General features: G+C 44.5%; 1 protein-coding gene across 2 annotated transcripts in view; it reads right to left on the reverse strand.

The window, feature by feature from the left end:
- The window catches only part of SPATS2 (spermatogenesis associated serine rich 2), a 74670-nt gene that overhangs the window by 31183 nt on the left and 27119 nt on the right, over positions 1 to 16368 (reverse strand). The window contains exon 1 of one of the 2 annotated variants that reach the window (XM_066585580.1): positions 567 to 693. The exons of the other annotated variant lie outside the window; for it this stretch is intronic. The gene's annotated coding sequence lies outside the window, so the exon portion shown is untranslated. Of the gene's footprint in view, positions 1 to 566; positions 694 to 16368 lie in introns of those variants that run through there. 2 annotated transcript variants of the gene reach the window in all.

The raw sequence follows: 16368 nt of genomic DNA on the forward strand, positions 1-16368 counted from the left end.
ATGCTTCAGTCTGCGGACGGCTCCAACTGCACGAAATGTAACAGAACAGGGCTCTTCTGGATACTTTGTGCACATGTGATGTCAATCCTAAGCAGACTGATGGGCGCTACAGGTGCGCAGCTCTAGGCTACATTGTAGCCCTATATACAGGAATGTAGCAGTCAACATACAATACATGAAAAACCTATAATTACACATATTAAAGTTATTAGAGAGACTCTAGAAAGTACAAAAAAACCAACCCAAAACTGAATTGACGTTTTCTGCAGCTGTGGTAGATTCGGATTTCTAAGAACGAACAGGACGGAGATGACTTAGAGGCACAGTTAAAGATTACTAACATTTAACAGCTGTTCTGTGAACCCTACGACAGAGCTCAGGAATGTGACGGGACCTGCGCACATCCAACTCCAAGGGTCTGCTACATGGAAATTGCCCAATGGTTCCAGCTCTCTTCGCACCTGCGGCGCTCACGCATCCCAAGACGGTTGTGTAACGCGATCACATCCTGGTTACGGAGCGACACTGAGCGTACGGCGCTATTCTATAGGACGGCTATTGCTTACCAGTATGTAGAGCCGGCGTGGTGAGAAGAGCTCAGTGTGCTGCAGGCGCCGCAGGGACTTGCTCCGTGACCAGGTAGAGAGTTAAAGTTACCTGCTGTGAGCAGTCCTGGAACGTGTCGCCCGATTTTACAGGCGGATGCTTTCCAAACCACACCTCCCATACACTGTCCTACGTACCTGCCATCACATTGGTCACAGTCAGAAGACATTCAGCACACAAAGCAAGAACAACTATCCCTCATCATACAGGCATAGCATGCTGGCTGACGTCAATACAGCTGGGTGGGGGTGTGGTATGGCTGATAATAGCGTGGACTTGGAAACAGGTTCAACACTAGGTACAAAACAGTTTCTGACAGCTTAGATTGCAATTTCGTTTTCTGTCCTCCCGGAAAAAGTGCGAAAAAAAACGGCAAGACTAGCACTGAAGAGTGCTGTACATCCTAGGTCATGAACAGAATGCCAGCGCTACAGTGGAGACTGACACACAGGTGGAAGCAACAGGGGAATGTTATTTTGCACAGCATTGCAAGGTCCTATAGGGCTTGTCACTTTGCATTAGTTAAGGTGGGTTTGCAATTTTTTTTTTTTATATACAGTATGAACAGTTTCAAACAAGTGTTACAATCGCTGTAGCATATAAACAGGCTCACGGAGGTTAATACTTTAGCTTGTGCCATCACACTGATAGCAGGGAAATAAATAGTTGTGTAAATGTGATTTGGGGTTTTTAGCTATTTCAGAGTAGAAAACTTTAACCCCTTAATGACATGGCCTATTTTGGCGTTGAGGACCAAGCGATTTTTGGTATTTTTCCATCTCCATTTTTCAAAAGCCATAACTTTTTTATTTTTCCATGGACGCGGCCCTATAAGGGCTTGTTTTTTGCGTGGTGAGCTGTAGTTTTTATCGGTGCCACTTTTGGGTACACAGACTATATCGTAAAACTTTTATAATTTTTTTTATGATAACAGGGAGAGAAAACGCAACAATTCTGCCATAGATTTTAATTTTTTACAGCGTTATTATGCAGCATAAATGAGACACTAAATTTTTTCTGCGGGCCGGTACGTTACAACGATACCAAAAATCTTATATTTTTTTTAGGTTTTTACACTTTTTTGCAATAAAAACCCTTTTTTTTTGGAAATCTTTTTTTTTCTCTATAGCTGCATTCAAAGTCCTGTAACTTTTTTATTTTTCGATGTACGGAGCTCTATGAGGGCTTATTTTTTATGAGACGAGCTGTAGTTTTTGTTGGTACCATTTTGGGGAATGTACAGCTTTTTTGATCACTTTTATTGCATTTTTTGGGAGGCAAAATGCTAAAAATTAGCATTTTGCTTCTGTTTTTTAGCTTTTTTTACGCTTTTTGCCGTACAAAATAAAAAGAGTGTTCAACTTTTTGTACACGTCGTTACGGACGCGTCAATATCCAATATGTGGGGTTTTACATTTTTTTTACCTTTTTTATGCTAATATTAGAAAAAGCATAAAAAAGGGTTTTTTTACATTTTTCTTTTCTTTTTACACAATTTGAGTCCCTCTGACGGACTTACATCCCTGCACTTATGATCGCTTATACAGCGATCCTAGGCATAGGCGATACAGGACGCCAGTGTCTGACAGCCGGCTCCCGCTGTGGGATAGCGCGAGGTCAGTCATGATCTCGCGCTATCCCAATGACGTACCGGTACGTCATTTTGCACGAAGTACCAGCCCTGCCATGACGTACCGGTACGTCATTTTGCGCGAAGGGGTTAAAGCATACGTGCACTTTCAGGTGAGGTTTTCAGAATAAGCTGCCATTATAGGACTTGTATCCAGCATTTTTCACCATTTTTTCCCTTCTGCAGGCTCCATCTCTAATTCTCAGTTCTCTCTGAGCTTGTGGGAGGAGACTGCTGCCGTGATGTCTTCTCTGCACTTCACATGCAGAATACAGGAGATTCTGCTTCCAGAGGGCCCTTTGACACTGAACAATTATCGTTCACTGTAAATCTGTGCATGATCTGAATGATGAACCATCAGTCATTCAACGTTCAGACCCTGCAGGCACACAAATCCAATGATGATTGACGCGTGTCAACGGGCAGTCATTCATCTATGAACGAGTGCCTTTTTGTTGTGAATGGAGGCGGGTGGGCCGAAATGATATCCGGCAGATTTTGCCTCCAATCACTGAGCGATGATCACTTCTGTGTAAAGGCACAAGGAGTGATCATTGCTGGAAAGGCAGTCGGGGGCTTCTGTGCCACACAGTCATCCGGGTGTAAAAGTCCTCTAAGGTCAGCCATGTGAATAAATACATAGACTCATAGAATGGTAGAGTTGGAAGGGACCTCCAGGGTCATCGGGTCCAACCCCCTGCTCAGTGCAGGATCACTAAATCATCCCACAGCATTTTATATTAGTGCTATGCTAGTCCGAGACTGGCCTACGGTTGAGGGCAACCGGTCCGATACTGAATGAGGCTAAAACTACAACCACCGTGGTGACCAATGACAAAACTATTTTACAGCTACATCATTTGGCCACTGGCACTGTGTGACCCTACTCTAAGGCCGCTTTCACATGGCCGAGAAACTTGTACGAGATTTGTGCATTGTAAGATGCGCAATTATGAACCCCATTCTTCTGAACGGAGTCATGTGCACTAGCGATGTTTTTCTGCAACACATCGCAGAGTGGTGGAAAATCGTGGCATTTCCTAGCTTTTCGCATTCCTCGGAACGCATCACCGATTGATTTTAATGGAACCTTTAAATGTACCACAAGGCTCTTGAATGCCGATGTGATGCGAGGTTTCCTGTTGAAATCAATGGGGAACCCTTCTAATCCTCTATTGCGTGAGGATCGTAATTTCACATATGTGCGTAAATCTCATGTTTATAAATGCTATATTAGGCCACGTTTCTCGGCCGGATATAACGCTCATGAAGGTAGCCTAAGGCCATAGTCACACGGATGAGTTTTAGATGCGACTTCGATCCACGTTTGTAACTGATCAAACAACATTTAGGCCAATTAAAACCAATTGGGATTTTCAGACCAGTAGTTTTTTTTGTTTTTTTTTTACAGATCAATTGCCCATGGAAAAGAATTGCAGCGTGTCCTATTCTGGTTTGTTTCATCGATAAGAGTAGGACACACAATGTCCACTCGCCTGTGCATCGGACGGCACACGGATGGGGTGTCCGTGTGCAGTCTGACACAAAATGTGGCCGAGAACCTTGGGCAGAACTTGCACTCAGCCATCTTAATGTGACCTAACACACAAATCAAGATCAGCAGCATGCAGGACTCGAGTCGTACTGAGCAGTGTATATGTAACCTAAATAGCAGTAAGTCACATATCATTTAGCTGCTGTAGCTTCTGTGCGAGTCTCTACTTCTGTCTTCCATCTTCTCCCCATAGATTTCCATGGGCAGATTGAGTCATTGACCTCCTTCGCTTCCTGTTCTTTATCTTGTCATCTCCCTTACTAGAGATGGACATCACTTAACAACAGGCAGTGGACAACAAATAAGGAAGGGAGACCTCTAGTGGACAGCACTTTAGTGGGATTTTTCAGCATATAAACGTCATGCTAGGTGAAGTGATTAGCACAAGCTGCCAGAGTGTACAGGCCATAGAAGTATGATGTGAAAAATCTATAAAAGTTTAATCAATGCATGGAAATACATATAGACGCTGCTACCTGGAAAATTGTATCAGGGGCAAAGGCTAATTCGTAAAACTTAAAACCTGCTGAAACGAGAGCTCCGCCTGCACTCACTAGCACCGGCCAGTTGGAGCAACATCTTCTGCTACGTACCCCTGTGTGTAGTGGCCCCGACAGCGGACCCCAGCCAATCAGCTATTAATGTTGTATCCTGAGAATACATCATCATTAATGGTATTTCCCTGGAAAACCCCCTTTAAGGACTTTCCTTTGTACATGGGAAAGGTAAAACTGCAAAGGACCTTCCCTAAGTTTTCACAAACTTGGCAGCTCGATGGTTCCCTAACATTTGGCATTAGGGGAAAGAAAAATGGACATCGCCTTGTATTAAATACCCCAAAACAGGATTTTGGGGCTTGCCCAGCATGGATGTAAATAGCTGAAAACGGTCAATTTATAGACCGACTGCACCTATGGAAGCACAGTTCAAGCAGAGGTTTATCAAACATACCAGATTACATGTGAGGTGTAGAGTGAGCACTATAATCTTTTAAGGAGGACGGAGTTAAAGATCTACGGATTTGCAATGACCTGAAATTGAAAAAAAACCTGCAGCAAAGTTTGGGCTCAAGTCAAAAACCCGATATGAGTAAATACAGCAGCATTACTGTTGGCCAGCTTCCGATAGCAGGTCATAGTGTTCAAGGAACGAATCACTATGGAAGTATAATGTGCCTGGTCTATGCTACAAGCTAGGATCACTCAAGTGTACAGGACAGACCTTAGTGCTTCAGCTCTCTGCAGTGTGTGCGCAGGGCTGTACCAGGATGCAGACCTGGACAAACCTGATCAAGGTTTCCAAAAGGTGATGAACAGCACTGAAATTTGAATAGGAGGATATTCGGAGAGGAAGATGTAGTCCACTTACATTCTTTTGCATGTGTGATTAAAAGGATGTGCATTTGAAGAATGTCCTTTAAATAGACAATAATGCACTTTCAATAAACATTGCATCAATAGTAGAAGTGACTATAAGAAACTTCACAGAGAAGAATGATTCTTTCTCCACGGCTCAGCCACTTCTCCTGCCTTCCTACAAAGTTGTTCACTCACTTTGAAAAACTGCTAGACAAGACAACCAACTGCTCATTGATGGATCATATTACATGCTGCCCATAGAAGTCTATGGTGAGATGAGGGAAAAAGGTGCGGACTACAGTGTTTCCCCGAAAGAAGACACCGGTTTTTATTAATTTTTGCCTCAAAGAGGGCAGTGTCTTATTTTCAGGGGGGTGGGGCTTATACTCACCTGGTCTGCGGCGTCCCGATGGTCTCCGATGGTGGCGCTGCAGTAAACTTCGTCCTCCTCGTCTCACAGCTGAGCTTCTGCTGGTGATGGGGCTTTGAATACCCTGCCTCCAACAAAGCGAGCGCTGTGATTGGCTAATTGAGCGCTGGCTGTGATTGGCTGCTGGCACTCGATTAGCCAATCAAAGCGCTCGCTTTGCTAGAGGCGGGGTATTCAAAGCCCCGTCACCAGCAGATGCTCACTTGTGAGACGAGGAGGACGCAGTTTACCGCAGTGCCAGAGACCATCGGGAGGCCGCGAACCAGGTGAGTTGATTTTTCTCGTTTTTGGGGGGGGGGGGGGGGGGGGGGGGGGGGGGGCACTTTAGCTAGGTTTTACTATTGGGGAAAGCCTTATATTTGAAGCCTCCCCCAAAAACCCAAATGGGTCTTACTATCGAGGTAGGACCCATTTTCGGGGAAACATTGTAGCAGAACAGATGGTGCTGCAGGCAATAGTAAGTGTTTACTGTTTTTAGTAGAACTTTACTCCAAGTTCCTCCTGCCGATTAGGTTCTATGGAAGCAAATATGTATCTCCTCAGGGCATTTCTTGAAGTACTTCTCTACCATTACACATGAAAAAAAAAACAGGTATGGAACATCTCAAAGTATTTGCCAGTGAAAAGCCTTATATAAAAAGAAAAATATTTCTGTAAAACAAATCTCTGCTGACATTTACACTGAAAGAACAAATCAAGACCGAATGCAAAGTGCTGGCAGAATGGAAAATGGTTAGGTGTACCGCCTATAAAGAGCCTTCTGGTATAAACGTGTCAATGTGACCTGTCCCTTCTGTGACAAGAAGTCCAAGCGGCGTAGTTTAGCAATCCATCCACAAGAGCGGCCTCTGTTACATCATACATGGGTCATCCCGACCCTCTATCTGGCATCAAAGAGTAATTTACACGCTGCGCGGTCAGCAAACTTTATACAGATCTAGAAAGAAGTGCAGGTAATACATGGATTATATTGGGGTGACTTATTTGTAAGAAGAGATTCCGAAAAAAAAACACATAAGAAACGCCCAAAACTAAAAAGCAACATTATAGCAGAGATGGGACCCTACTAGAGATGAGCGAGCGTATTCGCTAAGGCAAACTACTTGAGCGAGTAGTGCTTTATGCGAGTACCTGCCCGCTCGTCTCTAAAGATTCGGGTGCCGGCGGGGGAGAGCGGTGAGTTGCGGGAGTGAGCAAGGGGGAGGGAGAGAGAGAGGCATCTCCCCGCTCTTCCCTGCCGGCGCCCGAATCTTTAGAGACGAGCGGGCAGGTACTCACATAAGGAACTACTCGCTCAAGTAGTTTGCCTTAGTGAGTACACTTGCTTATCTCTAGTCCCTACTCAGTAACCCATTTCTTGCTGCTCTTTATACTTATCCCCCCCCCCTCTGCAACCTAAATTAACAAATAAAATTGCGCACTGTGTACAATGGCATTAACGAGGTTGAACATATACAGGGTGTAGTCAAAAGACCCATCCAGTGTTATATCGCAATACTGGTGTCCCATGTTGAAATAGTATACTTTAAGAAAGAAATGAACGCGCCACAAGACGGTATGGCATACGGACCCTGGAATATAGATTTCAATTTTGAGTTGTGGCCCGTGAGAAAGAGAATAAAACGCAATTGCAAAGTTGCAGAGTAGCATGTGAGAAGCAGAGATCTGCTTTCTGCATTTCAGAGTCCAGCGGAACCGCTGCTATGGCTGAAGTCAGGATGATGGAACAATACCTTTGCAGCGCCACCTACTGAGGAGGATACCCTTCCCAACCCACGTCATAGGCCTCTTACTAGCCAAGCCAGAAACCTACTGCACACGGATGAGGTCAAAAACCCTGAAACAGCTGTCTGTTTTTGTTTTTTTGGCTTTCAACTCGCAATTATGTTATAAAGACTTCTATAAAGAGTCTGACATTTGCAGAAATACTGCCTTCCAATAGGTGGCACTGCAGAGGTATTGTTCCATCCTCCTCATTTACATATTTCCCAGAGGAGCATGCATGGCCTTATATAAAAGTCTCCTCACTCACCATCTAGGTGTCTCCACACACCCTCTAGGTGAGGGGATACCCTTCCCGACCTGAAGTAAGGAACGTGTACTCAAAGTGGTCTCCATCTGGTAAGATGGGAGTAGATCATCCAGGAAGTCATCCACCAGCATCTGCAGGAGATTCAGGTCCCAATCCGCATTGAGCCCCTGGAATGAACACAAGTCCAACGAGGCGATCGTGCCAAATTCCAAGCCACACATTAATGCTGAAGTTTACACCGTCTTCTGATTGGGTCATGCTCTTCTAGTAAGTTGCATTGCATCTGCACTTCAACATTTACTACCACCAGTCCCGCGATGATAGCGTCATCCCTGGACTGCACTACTGAAAGCTTCCAATGCATGCATCATAGCAGAAGGAGGACACTTGGAGAACACTTTGCTTACTTCAGTCATAGCAGCGGTCCCACGGGACTTGGAGAGAGGTTATTGTTTCTCACATGCCACCAACATAGTATTTTATGCTGAAAATAACAAAACAACTTGTAACCATTCAGTTCATCCTATAACCCCCCCCCCCCCCCCCCCCCCACCACCACCACCCCCAAATGTCGATGCAGTTGGGTTTTACTCCCTTACAGGGGCCACAACACAAAATTGTAGGTGAAGAGATGGTAAACTCGGTTCACCGCAGAACCATTCAAAAAATACAAGCGATTGTGAAATCCATCCACTTGTGAGATGACCAGCAATAAAAATGTGTTTCGCAGTAAATGATCCCTTTATCAGGAAATATTACAGTTAGGAATCGGTGTTGAATGTGGTCCTAACTGCTATTTATTGGTGCTTGTGAATCCATTCCAGACCGGCTGATAGCAACACAGTGGGATCTACGCCATAATGAATTGCTGCAGTTCTGAAGGCCAAAGGAGGTCTAAAGTCCTGTAGGGGTGTCTAACATAGTTCAATGTAGAACAGCTGAGAAGTACAAGGAGTCTGTGATATTTATGTATTTGTTCTCAGTAAGAGAAACCAAGTAATCTTGTAGATAGGATACCTTTTAATGGTTAACAAAAATACATGATGTTATAGTGAGCTTGTGTACCTCTCAGGGTTCTTCCTCAGGCATAATGGAACGGATCTAAAGACGTATTTATATAAAAACACACACTTGATCACATGGGAAGGCAGAGACATGTGATTAATTTGCACTTGAAACTAATTCCAGAACAGAACAAGAGGGCACAGACATGATGTGATTAATAGCACTTAGATAAATACCAGGGAGGGATGAGCATAACAGTAAATACTTAATTAGTCCAGTGACAAGGGATGTGAAAGTTTTATGGTCTCCAAATTGTGATATTTCTAACATGGCAATGAACATCTATGAAGAATTAATAATCTGTATGCGCTGTCTAACTTCTTGGAATTTAGTGTTCTGCACTAGTATTTACCCTAGTTTGTCGTCATGGCAGTTTCAGGCAACCGAGCATTGAGACTATGGAGAAAGTTGCTCATAAAAGAGGTTAAGCCTTCAGATTGAGAAAAGGGACACTCACAAGAGTCTAAATATTTACTCTAATCAGTGTGATCGCCATCTCCAGCGCTCTCCCTCTTCGTGTAATTGCACGGCGCTTCTGCTCGCTATCCAATTTATGTCAAAGCCGCATTGTTCCAGATGTATTTAGGTGAAACACAAATCTAGCAAGGAAAAGGAAGCTACAAAGATCTCTCAACAGACAATTGTGTGCCGAGTTTTAGGTCTATTTAGCATTGTGATGGCCCTGACACAAGGAATCCCCAGACATTTGCAAATGTAACCGTGAAACCTGAGGCCACCCGCACCCATTTATCCGCATTCACCAGTCTGTCTTTACAAATGCCTTGTGAAAACAATCAAAAGTACAGCGATGGGATTTTTCTTATGTACTTACATTTTCTGACTGTAGAGTGAATTGGCAATAGCATGGGTGGAGCAGAATACATTTTGGCGTCATTCAGTTTTTAGGATTACAATTTTCTTAGAGAATTCTCGTGGATGAGACTTTCCTATAGTATCGTGATCAGATTATGTCCCGTGAGATCCGGGCAGCTTCTTCCAAAGCTGTATATTTAGAGCCAGCGACAGGATTGGATCTGGAAAAAATACCTTTTGCACTAGACCAAAAAGGTACTCAACTAGTTTTAACCCTTTCCAATCCACTGTCTGACGTCTAAAGACATTCTGATTGAAGGCTGTAGAGCTTTTGATGTTGGAAGACGGGGTATTCTTACTGTATATTACTGGTCGCTCTGTTCTCGGGGGCCTTTCCAGCATGTCCCATACCGCAGTACTGGCTCTAGCCAGCAGGTGGCGCTATTGTATAACGGCAGAAAGAGAAAGCCCCCTAGGAAACCCCGAATCTAAAATTAGATTGCAAAGGGTTAATAAAGGTCCACTTAGGTCTCCCTCACACAGGCGTTCACAGAAACTGCAGTTTCAGCAGCGCTGAAAAAAAAAAAAATTTAAAAAAGCAATACTCACCTAGCAGGCGCCATCTGAGTCCCTTCCGCGGTTCTCCAGGCAGACGTCCGGCACTTGTCAGCGCCGACAGAGCATCTTTTGCTAGTAACGGCTGTGATTGGTTTATCGAGCGCTGGCTTAGCCAATCAGAGCAATCTCTTGCTGGAGGCAGGGTCTTCAAACCCCGTTACTAGCAAAAGATGCTCTGTCGGCACTCACAAGTGCCCGGAAGCCTGTCTGGAGCTCCGGAGAATAGCGAGAGGGAGCTGGATGGCGCCTGCTAGGGGAGTATTACTTCTTTTTTTATTAGGTAGTGTAGCTAGGGCTTGCGTTTAGCGTTGTCAAAAACTCGGTACCAGGTTGTACCGCGTTTTCAGCAGAGCTGAAACAGCTGCCTAGTCATTTCAATGGGCGACGAAGGGCTGAAAACGGACAAAATTAGAACATGCATCGCTGTCAGAGCGCAGCGTTTTGACGCTTGTGTGAAGAGCCCCATTGAAGTGAATAGGAGCGTTGTACAGCGCTGAAAAGGCTGCGCTAAACGGTGTACAAAAACGCCTATTTGAGGGAGGCCTTAAGGTCTGAGCTAATGAGACAAAAGTAAGGAGGTTGTCCTATTAGCATTTTGCAAACTTTGTAAAACTAGATTTTTCTTCTGAAGTTACTCAACTCCCAGCCATGAGGGGAAGGAGGGGTGGGTGGAGTGGTGTTATACACTGATCCATGAATAGCAACCCATTCCTAAACGGTTTACCTCAGTCTTTCATAACAAATACGGCATCCGAACCAAGCTCAAACCATAAATACGGCATCCAAACAAAGCTCAGACCATAAATGAACACTGACTACCATATTGCCCTCTCAAGTAGAACTCCCCCAAGTATGTATATTTCGCACCACCCTTCACAATATAAAACTCTCCCCCCACCACAGTAAGGTATATTATATAGCTCCATTTCCCACAGTATGCATCTGTTTCCACCTAAAAGAATAGGATATATCTCCATATCCTCCGCCCCCAGCATGTTACATATCCCCCACACACTATGTACTACACTATACATACTGTGGGGCATACTTCCCACCCGAAGGCATTACTTCCTGCCTTCCCATGACACAGAGGAACTCTTCCTTCCCAGTGACTCTACAAAGTTCCTGTTGTGTAACAGAGAATGTCTCCATAGAGCCGCGGTGACTGAAAAGTTACTTTGTGAGGAGAGGAGATGGAATCGACCAGGATGTGTGTGTGGGTGCAGAAGGATTTTTCAAAATTTTTTTTAAAAAAACTACTCAACTTTCATTTTTCCGTCTACGAAGCTGTGTGAGGGCTCGCTTGACCTGTATTTTTCATTGGTACCATATTGAGGTACATACAAACTTTTTGATCGCTTTTAAATATTTCTCTTAGACACAGGGGGGACAGAAAAAAAACCAAAAACCAAAAAGCTATTGTGGGATTTTTGAATGGCGAAGAACTAGACCCAGAACCAGGAGATCGGAGGGTCAGCAGAAAGTTGTAAATAATTTACACCCTGTCCCCATATTGTATTTTTACAACACATCCTAATAAACCCGACCTGGAAGCATCCATGGCAGACCTGGGGGCCGTCACAAAACTCCAAGTTACCATAGTAAGCAAGCAGCAGCCCACAATCTCATTGCATTCAGGCTGTTCGGGTGACCGAAGGAGCCCCTTTTCTCTGCTAGGCCATTTAAATGCACATGTCAGAACTGACAGCAGCACCTGGAGGGCTGTGGCCGATCCTGGCAGTTGCAGCCGGGCGTCAGCTGTTGATGACAGCCAACACACGGTGCATATAGAGCAGGCTCGGCTTCCTACCTATAGTACTAGGTTGCAGAGCTGTGTACAAAGGTGACCAGAATAAAAATATTCTGGTATTCCCACCACACAATACAGCAGAGTCCGTCCACAAAGAAGAAAAGAGTAAACATTCTGGTTAAAAAAAAAAGCCATCTGACCATTCTGATCAAAACCTGCGCAGCTGAAAATTTGCATGTTTCGTTGCTTCGCTACAATGGGCACAGACTCTGAAACCAAGAGGTCCGCACAGTGTCCCCCTTACTTGGCAGGAAGTTTAGAACAGTCATAAAAGTTGGCAACATAACAATGTATCACAGAAGGGGAAAATTAAAATCAAACAATCACTGAAAACGGCCAGATACTTACTGATACAGGAGGGCAGATAGCTGCATCCCCTCAACATGCAGGCAGTCAAATGAGGGAGCTAATTACACCTGTGTAATTAGATAAACAGTCAATAGCAGATTGGCAGGTGTCTGTTGGCTGTTTGCCAGGCCAGCCTGCTTGTGCACCGAGCAGACATCTCTGTTAATACTGTAGTGGCCAGGCTTGGTATTGCAAGCAAAGATCTCAGTCATTTAGACAGATATTTGATACCACTGCATCCATAACAGTCTGATCTAACAAGCCATAATTTATCACATTGTAAAAAATAAAAATAAAAAAAAAAATCAAATAAAAAGCACAATGCTGGAATTGTCATTTTCTTTTGGTCTCTCCGTCTCCAAGACAACGAAGTGATTAAAATTTTAAAAATAAATAAATAAATTTGTATTTACTTCAAAACGGCACCATCAGAAACCACAGGTTGTCCTACAAAAAAAAAAAGCCCTCAAAACAAAACAACCTCATTGACAGAAGAAAATGACCACCAGAAGAATTTATTTTTTTAAAGATATATTTTTTGGAAAGTAGTAGAGCAGAAAAAACCCAGATAATAATTTGGTATAATTGCAATGGTACTGACCCACAGAATTAAGTTACCGTATATACTCGAGTATAAGCAGACACAAATCAGTGATATCAGCAGTCATCGGACCACCCACAGAGGTTGCAGGCGCACACAGATGAGCGGAAGATACCAGACAACACAAGCACTGCACCGGAAAACAGGTAAGTGGGACCCCCACTCGAGTATAAGCCGAGGGGGGCTTTTTTAGCATTAAAAATGTGCTGAAAAAGTCGGCTTATGCACGAGTATATATGGTATGTCATTTTTTGCTAGTTAGTACACTGTAAAAGCAATATTCCGCCAAAGATGGCAAGAAAGCTCTTCCCTGAAAAACGACCATTTTAGTGTAAATAAATAAATAAATAAATAAATAGTTAAGTCCTCTCTGCGCTGTCCCCGGCTTTCCAATGCAGTTCTTTGAGAGCTTCAAAGAGCTGCTTATGATTGGCTGAGGCGCTCAGCCAATCACAGGCAGCTCTCGCCTGTCATTCATTCAGCGAGAGCTGCCTGTAATTGGCTGAGCACCTCAGCCAATCACAAGCAGCTCTTTCAGCAAAGAACTGCATTGGAGAGCCAGGGACAGCACAGAGAGGACGCGGCTGAGCCTGGCAGCTGAAGTAAGGAGAGTATGTTTTTTTTCATTATTTTTACACTACTTTGCCTTTGGCTATATTTAAAGCCCTTCCCTGAAAAACAATGACAGGATGCTGGCAGCTGGATCCCCTACCGCAGCTATCATCTGTGACCGCTGTGGTAGGGACTTCTTTATTCCCTGCAGGGATTGAGAATTCCTTTGCCGCATCTGTCACATCTGTGACAGGTGCAGCAGGGAATTCTTTATTTCCCGCGAGGATGAAAAAAACATCTGCATGCGGCAGATGTGTTCATCTCCGCGGGGCACACGGCAGTGGCGGACACAAGTATATTTTTAACACTAAAATGTTTTTGTTTTTTTTCAGGGAAGAGTTTATATTTAAAGCTCCTCCCTGAAAAAAAAAATTACAGGGTGCCAGTAGACCAATGCCTTCAATTGAGCCTCCGGCAGCAGCCGCGGCACAATTGAAGGCAATGGGCACGGACCAGCATTCACGCGTGTTTGCGCACACATACACGCTCGTGTGAAGCCACTCATAGACACATAAAAGGGGAGAGAGCTGTCAATGTGCATGCAATGGGCAGGGAGTGGCCGGCGTGGACCGCTCTTGTGACAGAGCTCAACTTAGCGCCAAACTGCAACGTGCAGTTACCCTAAAGCGCTGCAGTGTTTCAGAATAAGCCCTAAACGATGGGCATCTCTGTCCCGGGTTCATGTTGCCTCTGGTTCGGGTAGCATGAATCGAATGACAAAATCCCTTTCCTGATGTGTGAGCCGGCGTATCACCGCGTACGATGGGGATTATTAACTGCACATGACAGCATTTCACATACACTGTTGTACCCAGTCTGACTTGTTTAATTGCGTATGTGCAGTGTTTATTACACGCCCATGGAGAACAATAGGGCTCTATCGCGCACAACACATAGTGAGATAGAAGAGGCCAAAGTTTTTTTACACACGCGCGTATTATATAACAAGTATATACACAAGTGTGATTGGATCAATGGCATTGAATGTTCTTTCATTGACTGCATTCAGTGCGTATTGTGTGTGCGCAATTCTATTACACTCTTGTAAGCTTGTCCTTAATCTTAATACACTTTAAAAAGGACATTGTTGCAAAAGTGCCCTTAGAAGGCAGGTATGTTGGGCTCCGAGGACAGCGATTTGTTTGTTTTTCATCACTTTTAAGTTCTAAGGCCGCCTGCAGACGGCCGGGTCAGTTCCGGCTGCAAGAATTCACACCCGCATTAGGGGATTCCATTTTCCTGCTCGGTTATCGCTAAACGGATCCCTTTTAGGATGCAACCAATTGGCATGGACCATAATGGAGTCTATTCTTTTCCTGTCAGACAGGCCCACTTGTGCAAAAAGTTTACAACTTTTCTTTCTGTGCCAACTGTGGCAATTTCTTAAGAAGTGGGCGGGCCTTGTTGTAATTGGTGTTGCCGCCCCAGACCAGATTCATATAGGTTTATTCCAAAACTGGCATAAATGATACCATGTCAGACCTGGTATACATCCCTGTGTAGGCACCTGGAGGCGTCAGGATGCACCCAATACATATATGAAGAGGCTCATGACTATTAGGTGCATCGTGTGCCCCCAACATATCTCAATGGTAACAAACTACAATCATACTCCCTTCTATGTCCTCTACTGCTGTGTAAGCTACCAAATGTACATCGGCACAAGGCAAGAGGCTACAGACTTGACTCAACCTGCCATTTGTTTGCCATCTGTTACCATAGAGATGCCAAGTCTGGCCGGGAGCTGCAGAAACAAAAAAGTGATAGGAACTTTCTATAATAGGTGCTGCTTTAATTTTTACTTTAGACTTCCCGGGACAATAGACAGAGGGTTACGGTGGTGTATACCGCCTTTAGACAACGTACGTGTTGATAAAAGTCCAGTTGGCAATCATGTATTCAACACATCTACATTCTCCTGTACAGCTGATAGTATCTTATAATCTACAGGGAAACCGCCATTCTGCTATATAATTAGAGGCAGTAAATCCCCGCGGGCCCCGCAGCTGTTTGTACAGGTTACATCGTTCAAAGTACTTCTCAGTGAAGTCATACGGGGAGAGACGCACTTCTGTGGAGTGCTGCGTCACATCCTCCATTAAAGGGGAAGTGTACAGGACGTATTTTACTGTACAGGACACGACCGCCACCCGATTTAAGAATGGCCATTTAGTCTAATGAGGTCCTGAAGTGGTTTTTGTTTTTTTTCCCCCATGGATTTGCGCAGTGTTAGGCCAGGCTCGCACGAGCGGACTTGAATTGCAGATTTTGCTGATGATATATGGTAAAAGGCCGGCATTGAAAAGGCATGCATTTTCGATTTTTCATTCACACTATTGAAGAAAAATCGCGGCATGTTCCACTTTTATTGCGGAATCTGCACGGACGGCCTCCATAGATGTCAATATAGGCGTCCGATCTGCAAACCATACACAGTTGACATTGCGTATTCGCCACAGGTACTTGCGTCATCGCTAAGCGTCGGCGTGGGAGATGCAAACAAGCAAAAAAAACAACAAAAAAAAACACCACTGTAAGACGCGCAACAGTTCCGTGAGGTACGCAGGGTCACCGGCTGATATCTGCTACAGACCTCCCGCATGCGGAATCTGACCCGCTCGTGTGAGCCCGGCCTTAGAACCAATGCTTTTCACTGGCAGCGGTCACATGCCCGTTTTTTTACCTGCGCACAAAAATGCGCACCGGTAAATATAGGGCAGTGGATTTTAAAACGCAAGTAACAGCGGCATTCAGGATTTTTTTTGGATCTGCAACCTCTAGATGTTGTCATATCCAGGGGTTTCACCTTGTGGTCAGTGGGGTCAACGGCAGCCCCGTTGACATACAGTGAAGATTGCGGTCCTCTGGCACAGCTGTGGCAGAGGATTTC

This window comes from Eleutherodactylus coqui, chromosome 1, assembly GCF_035609145.1.
Source record: "Eleutherodactylus coqui strain aEleCoq1 chromosome 1, aEleCoq1.hap1, whole genome shotgun sequence".
Taxonomy (NCBI): Eukaryota; Metazoa; Chordata; class Amphibia; order Anura; family Eleutherodactylidae; genus Eleutherodactylus; species Eleutherodactylus coqui.